This window comes from Anopheles moucheti (assembly GCF_943734755.1).
Source record: "Anopheles moucheti chromosome X unlocalized genomic scaffold, idAnoMoucSN_F20_07 X_unloc_9, whole genome shotgun sequence".
NCBI classification, from domain to species: Eukaryota; Metazoa; Arthropoda; class Insecta; order Diptera; family Culicidae; genus Anopheles; species Anopheles moucheti.
This window is the reverse complement of record NW_026453603.1, coordinates 132501-142500: the sequence shown is the minus strand read 5'-3', so window position 1 is coordinate 142500 and position 10000 is coordinate 132501. Positions and strand designations below refer to the sequence as shown.

The window sequence follows — 10000 nt, the reverse complement described above, 5'->3', positions numbered from 1 at the left end:
TCCGGTGGCGCCCTGCTGCGCAGTTTCGCTCGCACCACTTTGTACCCGAGTCCGAGCACCTCAGCTTCAACACAGTCGATCAGCTCCTGGAGGCTGCTTTCTTTGCTGCTCTTTATTTCAGCCTTCAGCAGACGGCGGCAATCCTGCAGCCTGGCAGATGTCGCTGCACGCTCCGACAGTTGGGCTCGGCAATGAGCGGCCTCCGCTGCTTCGCACTCCTCCCTCAGGCGCTCGATCTCTGGAGACCACCAGTACATCTGAGGCTTGCGGTGGAAAGTGGCCCCATGCACTCTCTCCATGGTCTCATCGCACGCCTGGGTGAGTCCGCCGATCAGCCCCTCCGGTGTATCGACCTGTTCGAAGTGGCCGTGTGTGAGGGCGATGTCGAAGCACCTCCTGTCGAATTGCGCCGTCTTCCACCGGGTCCCGGCGTGTCTGGCTGTCCCATCGCTGGTTGCTGTCCGGCTTCGCTGCTGCTGACCTCGTCGCGTGGAACGTTGACCCGGAACGTCCACCTGAAACTCAACGTAGGCGTGATCGCTACCGGAGAATCGGCTCAGCACTCGCCATGAGCCCGGCCTCGCGATGGATGGGCTAGCGAATGTAACGTCGATCACGCTTTCTCGCGCCGCCCCGTTGCCCTTGAACGTGGGCACGTTGCCACGGTTGAGCGTCTGCAGCGACAGCTGCTCCACCACACTCAGGAGATCCTGCCCCTTCTGGGTAGTGCGCGCGCTCCCCCATTCCTCGTTCCACGCATTAAAGTCGCCGGCCAGGACGGATGTTGTGTGTCCGACGAGCGACATTTCCACCGCACCGAGGAAGCTCTCGAATTCCGCGGGACCGCTGCTGGGGGACACGTAACAGCTGGCAAACGTGACTCCTGCTATGGTGGCCACCACTAGTCCCGGGGCGACGCTCCCCCACAAACGCTGAATTGGATAGGCGCCCGTTGCGATGATCGCCACGCCCTGCTCCACATCAACGGCCCACCGCGGGTCGTCGCGAGGCGGCCGATACAGCTCGCAGGCGAGCACCACCTGAACCTCGAGCTCGCGAGCCGTCTGCAACATCAGGTCTTGTGCTGCCTGACATCGCCCGAGGTTCACCTGCAGCACTCTCAGCGCCGGCACGTCGGGTGTCCCACCCGATGCGGTCCCCCGCAGGCGGCACAGCAGACCTCCGCCGTGCAGCTCTTCGCCTGATGGTCCGGCTTCCCGCAGCGAATGCAGCAAGCCGAGCGATCCGTCTCGCTCTTGCACGCCGCCCGGATGTGCCCCGTCTCCAGGCACCTGAAGCAGCGTTGCTGACGCGCCTGCAGTTGCGTCACTTGCTCGATCAGGCAAGACGTGAACTTGATCTTCACGTGCTCGCCCACCAGCTTCTCCGCTACCTTGACCGGTACCCGTACCATCGCCACCTTCGTGCTGTCCCACGCAGGTCGCAGACGAACCGAGGTCTCCTCCACGGTGATATGGCACAGATTGGACAGTGCCATCGCCACATCGGCCTCCTTCGCTAAAGGGTCGATCGCCAGGATTTTTATTTCCGCAGTAGGCGTCACCAGCCGAGCTGAGGCCGACACTTCCGCCTTTTCGCAGACCTCTTTGATGGTCTGCAGAACTCCTGCAGCGTCCGCGCCTTCATTAAGCTCCATCACCAACCTGGAGCGTGTGGTGCGTCGTCCTACACCTAGGGCCTCCTGGTGCTTCTCCATTTCTGGAGCCGCTCGCACCGCCTGGTATACCTCCAGCCAGGTTTGCCCCTCGCCTGGGGCGATTTCTACTGCGTCCGGCTTCGCTTTACGCTGCCGCTGGCGCTGTCCTCCCCGTTGTGCTGCAGGCTGGCTGCGCCGAGCCTGTTGTCCCTGCTGTTGCTGGGGCTGCTGTCTTGATGGTCCAGCGAACGCCTGTCGCTGAACCTCCGCCCGTCGTTGCGGTAGTTCCGGCCACTGCTGCTGCTGCTGCTGCTGCTGCTGCTGCTGCTGCTGCTGCCGGCTCGTTGCTTGGCGTGCTGGTTTGCGACGCACCACCTCAGACCAAGAGCCGCCTTCCTGGTCCGGAAGTGGAGCTGCCGTTGCCATCGCCGCTCCTTGCTGGTGCTGCTGCTGCCTCCATTGCTGCTGCTGCTGCTGCTGCTGCTGCTGCTGCTGCTGCTGCTGCTGCTGCTGCTGCTGTTGCTGCTGCTGCCGCCCTGAACGCTGGCCACCCCCGTAGCCTAGCGTCTGCGCCAGCACAGGGATAACTGGCTTGTGGCCGCCAAGCGTTCATAGCGACGTGGCTTTTTGATCCTTCGATGTCGGCTCTTCCTATCATTGTGAAGCAAAATTCACCAAGCGTAGGATTGTTCACCCTTTCAAGGGAACGTGAGCTGGGTTTAGACCGTCGTGAGACAGGTTAGTTTTACCCTACTGGTGTGTGCTGTTTGCCGCTATCTTAACGGAATTCCTGTGCAGTACGAGAGGAACCACAGGTACGGACCACTGGCTCAATACTAGTTCGACCGGACTTTGGTATGACGCTACGTCCGCTGGATTATGCCTGAACGCCTCTAAGGTCGTATCCAATCCGAGCTGATAGCGCTTCTCAAACCCATTAGGTGATCGGAAGCTAGCGGGCTTAACAACCCTCCGAGATCCGTCGGTGCTGCCCCGCGCACACTGACGTCTCATCCCCGCTATAGCACTAGACTGAGCCGCAACGGGCGGGAGCACGCTGCACGTGGAAGTACCTTACCACAGGGAACCCTGGTGGCTGTGTTTCCGTCGACCGTGGATACAACTAGTTTCGACACCTTCGACCGCCCGCAAACGACGGGACTACAGGCTGGGAGCTGCGAGTTGTAGAGATGCGTTCGCATCGATCCTCTCAGGCGACCCATGCTTGCTGGTGCTCGCGTTCACTTTGGGAATGGAGTGTTCGCGAGAGTGATTGTTGTGTTGTGTGTGTACAGTTGGTGCTTGCGTGCACTCCCATAGTGGAGTGTTCGCGAGCTTAAAACGCTAAGTCCCGATTAATACTCTCCTCGCAACATTATGTGCGTGGCTCCACGCCAAGTGGGATTAGCGGTGCGAAACGCGATTGGTAAAGTCGATGGTGATGTGCGTACCAACAGGCGATTTGTTAAGTCAAATGCGATCTGTGGTGCAACAGGCAATGTGTGTTTATTATCAGGTGTTGTTGGAAGTCAATACGATTTGACTTTCAAAAATTTTTCTAAGTCCCGATTTTTTTTCTCGTCGAGTAACTACAATGCACTATTTCTATCGCAGCGGACTTGTTGTTCATGGCCTTAATGATCGCGAACGAACACGTATTCGCAAAAAAATTTTTGTATGAAAAAGTCACCACTCGGGTACCTCCATACAAAAGTACCAAGTTCGGGTCGAGTGGTCGATGGACGTCGAAGGTGAAAATTTTTCATCATCGAAAATTTTTTCCAAAGTTGAAGCAAATGGGCCCTAGAGTATGAAAAGTGAAACCACGGATCGATTTGAGAAATAAAAATTTTTGTATGAAAAAGTCACCACTCGGGTACCTCCATACAAAAGTACCAAGTTCGGGTCGAGTGGTCGATGGACGTCGAAGGTGAAAATTTTTCATCATCGAAAATTTTTTCCAAAGTTGAAGCAAATGGGCCCTAGAGTATGAAAAGTGAAACCACGGATCGATTTGAGAAATAAAAATTTTTGTATGAAAAAGTCACCACTCGGGTACCTCCATACAAAAGTACCAAGTTCGGGTCGAGTGGTCGATGGACGTCGAAGGTGAAAATTTTTCATCATCGAAAATTTTTTCCAAAGTTGAAGCAAATGGGCCCTAGAGTATGAAAAGTGAAACCACGGATCGATTTGAGAAATAAAAATTTTTGTATGAAAAAGTCACCACTTGGGTACCTCCATACAAAAGTACCAAGTTCGGGTCGAGTGGTCGATGGACGTCGAAGGTGAAAATTTTTCATCATCGAAAATTTTTTCCAAAGTTGAAGCAAATGGGCCCTAGAGTATGAAAAGTGAAACCACGGATCGATTTGAGAAATAAAAATTTTTGTATGAAAAAGTCACCACTCGGGTACCTCCATACAAAAGTACCAAGTTCGGGTCGAGTGGTCGATGGACGTCGAAGGTGAAAATTTTTCATCATCGAAAATTTTTTCCAAAGTTGAAGCAAATGGGCCCTAGAGTATGAAAAGTGAAACCACGGATCGATTTGAGAAATAAAAATTTTTGTATGAAAAAGTCACCACTCGGGTACCTCCATACAAAAGTACCAAGTTCGGGTCGAGTGGTCGATGGACGTCGAAGGTGAAAATTTTTCATCATCGAAAATTTTTTCCAAAGTTGAAGCAAATGGGCCCTAGAGTATGAAAAGTGAAACCACGGATCGATTTGAGAAATAAAAATTTTTGTATGAAAAAGTCACCACTCGGGTACCTCCATACAAAAGTACCAAGTTCGGGTCGAGTGGTCGATGGACGTCGAAGGCGAAAATTTTTCATCATCGAAAATTTTTTCCAAAGTTGAAGCAAATGGGCCCTAGAGTATGAAAAGTGAAACCACGGATCGATTTGAGAAATAAAAATTTTTGTATGAAAAAGTCACCACTCGGGTACCTCCATACAAAAGTACCAAGTTCGGGTCGAGTGGTCGATGGACGTCGAAGGCGAAAATTTTTCATCATCGAAAATTTTTTCCAAAGTTGAAGCAAATGGGCCCTAGAGTATGAAAAGTGAAACCACGGATCGATTTGAGAAATAAAAATTTTTGTATGAAAAAGTCACCACTCGGGTACCTCCATACAAAAGTACCAAGTTCGGGTCGAGTGGTCGATGGACGTCGAAGGTGAAAATTTTTCATCATCGAAAATTTTTTCCAAAGTTGAAGCAAATGGGCCCTAGAGTATGAAAAGTGAAACCACGGATCGATTTGAGAAATAAAAATTTTTGTATGAAAAAGTCACCACTCGGGTACCTCCATACAAAAGTACCAAGTTCGGGTCGAGTGGTCGATGGACGTCGAAGGTGAAAATTTTTCATCATCGAAAATTTTTTCCAAAGTTGAAGCAAATGGGCCCTAGAGTATGAAAAGTGAAACCACGGATCGATTTGAGAAATAAAAATTTTTGTATGAAAAAGTCACCACTCGGGTACCTCCATACAAAAGTACCAAGTTCGGGTCGAGTGGTCGATGGACGTCGAAGGTGAAAATTTTTCATCATCGAAAATTTTTTCCAAAGTTGAAGCAAATGGGCCCTAGAGTATGAAAAGTGAAACCACGGATCGATTTGAGAAATAAAAATTTTTGTATGAAAAAGTCACCACTTGGGTACCTCCATACAAAAGTACCAAGTTCGGGTCGAGTGGTCGATGGACGTCGAAGGTGAAAATTTTTCATCATCGAAAATTTTTTCCAAAGTTGAAGCAATTGGGCCCTAGAGTATGAAAAGTGAAACCACGGATCGATTTGAGAAATAAAAATTTTTGTATGAAAAAGTCACCACTCGGGTACCTCCATACAAAAGTACCAAGTTCGGGTCGAGTGGTCGATGGACGTCGAAGGCGAAAATTTTTCATCATCGAAAATTTTTTCCAAAGTTGAAGCAAATGGGCCCTAGAGTATGAAAAGTGAAACCACGGATCGATTTGAGAAATAAAAATTTTTGTATGAAAAAGTCACCACTCGGGTACCTCCATACAAAAGTACCAAGTTCGAGTCGAGTGGTCGATGGACGTCGAAGGTGAAAATTTTTCATCATCGAAAATTTTTTCCAAAGTTGAAGCAAATGGGCCCTAGAGTATGAAAAGTGAAACCACGGATCGATTTGAGAAATAAAAATTTTTGTATGAAAAAGTCACCACTCGGGTACCTCCATACAAAAGTACCAAGTTCGGGTCGAGTGGTCGATGGACGTCGAAGGTGAAAATTTTTCATCATCGAAAATTTTTTCCAAAGTTGAAGCAATTGGGCCCTAGAGTATGAAAAGTGAAACCACGGATCGATTTGAGAAATAAAAATTTTTGTATGAAAAAGTCACCACTCGGGTACCTCCATACAAAAGTACCAAGTTCGGGTCGAGTGGTCGATGGACGTCGAAGGTGAAAATTTTTCATCATCGAAAAATTTTTCCAAAGTTGAAGCAAATGGGCCCTAGAGTATGAAAAGTGAAACCACGGATCGATTTGAGAAATAAAAATTTTTTGTATGGGAGGGCCCCTGCTAGAACATTTTTCCCAAGTGCGACCATTTTACCCAGTGAGTCAAAAAAATTTTTTTTTCACGGTGACTCAAAACTTCAATATTAGACTCCCCTGAGTATGAAAAGTGAAACGAAAATCATTTTTGAGAAGAAAAAATTTTTGTATGGGAGGGCCCCTGCTAGAACATTTTTACCAAGTGCGACCATTTTACCCGGTGAGTCAAAAAAAAATTTTTGTATGGGAGGGCCCCTGCTAGAACATTTTTCCCAAGTGCGTCGATTTTGGGTCGCCGACACAAGCTCGGGTCAAAAAAATTTTTTTTTCACGGTGACTCAAAACATCAATTTTAGACTCCCCTGAGTATGAAAAGTGAAACGAAAATCATTTTTGAGAAGAAAAAATTTTTGTATGGGAGGGCCCCTGCTAGAACATTTTTCCCAAGTGCGTCGATTTTGGGTCGCCGACACAAGCTCGGGTCAAAAAAATTTTTTTTTCACGGTGACTCAAAACATCAATTTTAGACTCCCCTGAGTATGAAAAGTGAAACGAAAATCATTTTTGAGAAGAAAAAATTTTTGTATGGGAGGGCCCCTGCTAGAACATTTTTCCCAAGTGCGACCATTTTACCCAGTGAGTCAAAAAAATTTTTTTTTCACGGTGACTCAAAACTTCAATATTAGACTCCCCTGAGTATGAAAAGTGAAACGAAAATCATTTTTGAGAAGAAAAAATTTTTGTATGGGAGGGCCCCTGCTAGAACATTTTTACCAAGTGCGACCATTTTACCCGGTGAGTCAAAAAAAAATTTTTGTATGGGAGGGCCCCTGCTAGAACATTTTTCCCAAGTGCGTCGATTTTGGGTCACCGACACGAGCTCGGGTCAAAAAATTTTTTTTTTCACCGTGACTCAAAACATCAATTTTAGACTCCCCTGAGTATGAAAAGTGAAACGAAAATCATTTTTGAGAAGAAAAAATTTTTGTATGGGAGGGCCCCTGCTAGAACATATTTCCCAAGTGCGTCGATTTTGGGTCGCCGACACAAGCTCGGGTCAAAAAAATTTTTTTTTCTCGGTGACTCAAAACATCAATTTTAGACTCCCCTGAGTATGAAAAGTGAAACGAAAATCATTTTTGAGAAGAAAAAATTTTTGTATGGGAGGGCCCCTGCTAGAACATTTTTCCCAAGTGCGTCGATTTTGGGTCGCCGACACAAGCTCGGGTCAAAAAAATTTTTTTTTCACGGTGACTCAAAACATCAATTTTAGACTCCCCTGAGTATGAAAAGTGAAACGAAAATCATTTTTGAGAAGAAAAAATTTTTGTATGGGAGGGCCCCTGCTAGAACATTTTTCCCAAGTGCGTCGATTTTGGGTCGCCGACACAAGCTCGGGTCAAAAAAATTTTTTTTTCTCGGTGACTCAAAACATCAATTTTAGACTCCCCTGAGTATGAAAAGTGAAACGAAAATCATTTTTGAGAAGAAAAAATTTTTGTATGGGAGGGCCCCTGCTAGAACATTTTTCCCAAGTGCGTCGATTTTGGGTCGCCGACACAAGCTCGGGTCAAAAAAATTTTTTTTTCTCGGTGACTCAAAACATCAATTTTAGACTCCCCTGAGTATGAAAAGTGAAACGAAAATCATTTTTGAGAAGAAAAAATTTTTGTATGGGAGGGCCCCTGCTAGAACATATTTCCCAAGTGCGTCGATTTTGGGTCGCCGACACAAGCTCGGGTCAAAAAAATTTTTTTTCTCGGTGACTCAAAACATCAATTTTAGACTCCCCTGAGTATGAAAAGTGAAACGAAAATCATTTTTGAGAAGAAAAAAATTTGTATGGGAGGGCCCCTGCTAGAACATTTTTCCCAAGTAAATTCGATTTTACCCGGTGAGTCAAAAAATTTTGATGAAAATATTTTTCCAAAATCGTGTTCATTGCCTATTATAAGGGACCAGGTCAGCTCACACGCATTTTTGGAGACCATATGGAAAGTGCGTCTGGGATTGCGGAAATTAAGTTTAGAGTGTTAAATGATGGTTTCGCAATCCCGAAAGGCTCAAAATCCACCCTAAGGTTCCCCGGGTGAAATGTGGTTTCCAAGGTGTGAGCACTATCGGTGATAGAGTTGGAATGTGATTTCCAGAGCGCAGGGCGACTGGGCTAGAGCGAAAATCATAGACAAAGGTAAGTATTGGACTGAACGACTCGAAGCAAACGAAAATCATAGACAAGGGTAATGGACTGAACGACTCGAAGCAAACGAAAATCACATACAAGAGTAATGGACTGAACAAATCGAAGCAAACGAAAATCACATACAAGAGTAATGGACTGAACGAATCGAAGCAAACGAAAACCACAGACAAGAGTAATGGAGTGAACGAATCGAAGCAAACGAAAACCAAAGACAAGAGTAATAAGAGTGAACGAATCGAAGCAAACGAAAACCACAGACAAGAGTAATAGAGTGAACGAATCGAAGCAAACGAAAGTCATGGACAAGAGTACTGAAAATCGGACCAAACCTCTAGAAGCACACGAAAATCATGGACAAGAGTACTCAAAAACACGGACCAAACCTATGGAAGCTCACGAAAACCATGAACACAGGGATAACTGAGAACGAACCTACCTATCAGAGCATGTGAAAGCATGGACAAGAGTACTGAAAATCGGACCAAACCTCAAGAAGCACACGAAAATCATGGACAAGAGTACTCAAAAACACGGACCAAACCTATCGAAGCACACGAAAACCATGAACACAGGGATAACTGAGAACGAACCTACCTATCAGAGCATGTGAAAGCATGGACAAGAGTACTGAAAATCGGACCAAACATCTAGAAGCAAACGAAAATCATGGACAAGAGTACTCAAAAACACGGACCAAACCTATCGAAGCACACGAAAACCATGAACACAGGGATAACTGAGAACGAACCTACCTATCAGAGCATGTGAAAGCATGGACAAGAGTACTGAAAATCGGACCAAACCTCTAGAAGCAAACGAAAATCATGGACAAGAGTACTCAAAAACACGGACCAAACCTATGGAAGCACACGAAAACCATGAACACAGGGATAACTGAAAACGAACCGAACCTCTCGTAGCAAACGAAAAACATGGACAAAATTATTCGAAACGAACCGAAGCTCGATGCGAAAAACATGGAAAAGCAAGCCCGTAAGTCGCACTATCAAGCCCATAAGTCGCACTATCAAGCCCATAAGTCGCACTATCAAGCCCGTTAGTCGCACTATCAAGCCCATAGGTCGCACTATCAAGCCCGTTGGTCGCACTATCAAAGCCCGTTAGTCGCACTATCAGGCCCATAAGTCGCACTATCATGCCCGTAAGTCGCACCAAAAAGCCCGTAAATTGCCCTATCAAGCCCGTTAGTCGCACTATCAGGCCCATAAGTCGCACCAACAAGCCCGTAAATTACCCTATCAAGCCCATAAGTCGCACCAAAAAGCCCGTAAATTGCCCTATCAAGCCCATAAGTCGCACCAAAAAGCCCGTAATTCGCACCAAAAAGCCCGTAAATTGCCCTATCAAGCCCGTTAGTCGCACTATCAGGCCCGTAAGTCGCACCATCAAGCCCGTAAATTGCCCGATAAAGCCCGTAAATTGCCCGATCAAGAGCCAGCGCTGCATTGTCGGTTAATCCCGTCGATCGCGCCGGCTATTTCTCAGAAGGTTGTACGGACACCATACCCGGTGGCAAGTACCGCGAAGTTTATAACGCAACAGAACGTTCGCCAGTCGGACACAAGAATTGGAAAAGCTCGTTGTAGT

The 10000-nt window shown here is 47.0% G+C and overlaps 1 pseudogene; it reads left to right on the top strand.

Annotated features, from left to right (window-relative positions):
- LOC128309087 (uncharacterized) overlaps positions 1–2894 on the top strand; it is a 9082-nt pseudogene extending 6188 nt beyond the window's left edge.
- Positions 2895–10000: the final 7106 nt, after the last annotated feature.